The following is a 1,816-nucleotide window of genomic DNA, read 5'->3' as shown; positions in this document are numbered from 1 at the left end:
ACTGACCTTCATGAGGTTCCAGTCAGCCCCTTTCTCCAGCCTGTCCCCTGGGTGGCAGAAGACGCTCTGGTTTATCAACCATTCTGCCCAGAACTGCCCCCAGTTACTGCGACCCTTCAAAGGTAGCAGGGAATGGCCTGGCAGTGCCATCAGCCAGCACCGTCAGCTCTCCTGGGTGCATCCCAGCAAGTCCGTGTCCCATTTGCTGCTCCCTTACCTGATCCTGCTCCATCGAGGGGAAGTCCTCCTTGCTCCAGACTTTCTCCCTGGGGAAGCTGAAGGCAGATCATACCAGGAAAGACCAGAGGCCATGAAGGTGTTGAGGATCTCAGCCTTTTCTGTGTCTCCAAGTCTCCCACCGCAGTTGGGCAGAGAGCTCCCAGCGCTGTGCTGATCTCCACAGGAACACGAAGTGTCTGCATTGCCGTGCTGCCCCGTGCCGAGCCTCCCAGCAAATCATGGGAAGCAGCTTCAGCTGTGGGGGGTGGCCAGGAGCCCCAGCTCGGCACCTGTGTCCTCAGCCCTGCAGGGAGGGCACAGCCTGGTCAGCAGGACACGGGGCTGCTGTGCTTTCTACAGCCCCATACTGTACTCTCTGTAAGGTTCGACACAGGTAAGGGAAAAACATTGTCCTTGGTCACATTTGACATCAGGTAACGTAACTGCAAAACTTGGCATAACTTGAAATTGAGGCCTGTTTGTCTGATGAAGAAGCGGGTCTAGTTTGTCAGGTTTGTAGTTTGTGCTTCCACCAGCCCCACCTTCCCTCCTGCCCGCTGCTCCCTGCAGCCCCCGGCAGGAGCGGCCGGGCAGATTTTTTGGCTGTTGCATCCACCTCGGTTCAGCCGCCGGTGCCTGGTCCGAGGTGTGACAGGTACAGGCAGCCGCCCTCTTACCTCTGGCAGGAGATGAATGCTGCTGGCCCTTGGCCACAGGCTCAGATGGCCTCGCCAGGCATCTCCTGTTCCATGCTAGGGGGCCCTTGCGAGGCAAGGTGGATGGACAGCAACACCCCCGGAAAAGTTCGGTGCTGCGCTGCCGGTCGGGGGGGGGTAAGCAGCAGCTATAAAGCAATGTTTGAATTACTAAAGCGTGGGACAAGTGGTCCTTAGAGTCCTAGCCACTTGCTAAGTACTTTTCAGTGAAACTAAGCTGCTTTAACCGGACAGTTGTTTCTCTAGTGTCTCTGATTCATGCAGTAAAGTAACTACGTGGGGTCTGTTGGTTGGTTTGGGGTTTTTTTTTCTTTCTTTGCTGCTGCAGCCATGAGGCTGCTGTGCGCTGGACAGGAGCGGTGCTCTGACTCCGCAGGGCTGTGGGCGCACATTCATCCTGCAGCATCATCACTGCTGCGGCTGTTCAGCCGCTCGCCCCCTGCCCCGCGGAGCACAGGGCATAAATCCCTGCTGCGCTGCGAGTATCAGCACCACCTCGCCAGCCTCTGGGAGTCAAATTCAAGTTCATGTCTGACTGAAAGAGCATGCTGCTGAGCAAGCGAGATGCGCCTAGGTGGGAAGGGAAAGCCTTCAGAACTTGCTTCTGCCTTGGCTGTATTTTGCCCTTCTGGCACAAGGGGTCTTGTCCCCTGTGGAACCTGCTGTGCCACAGACAGCAATGGCACCCCGTGGCGGGAACGTCCTTGCGCTGCTCCTGCACATGGCAGCTGCAGACATGCCACTGGACAGGCTGTCGAGGCGGCAGGACAGGCTGCCGAGGTGGCAGGACAGACTGCCGAGGTGCCTGGCTCCCGTCCTGCTGCCGCCTTGCTGAGCAGCAGCTGGCTGGCGAGAGCAGCCTTGGTGTCCCCTGCCCGGCC

This window comes from Egretta garzetta, unplaced genomic scaffold, assembly GCF_000687185.1.
Source record: "Egretta garzetta isolate BGI_Z169 unplaced genomic scaffold, ASM68718v1 scaffold97, whole genome shotgun sequence".
Taxonomy (NCBI): domain Eukaryota; kingdom Metazoa; phylum Chordata; class Aves; order Pelecaniformes; family Ardeidae; genus Egretta; species Egretta garzetta.
This window is presented reverse-complemented; position numbering follows the sequence as displayed.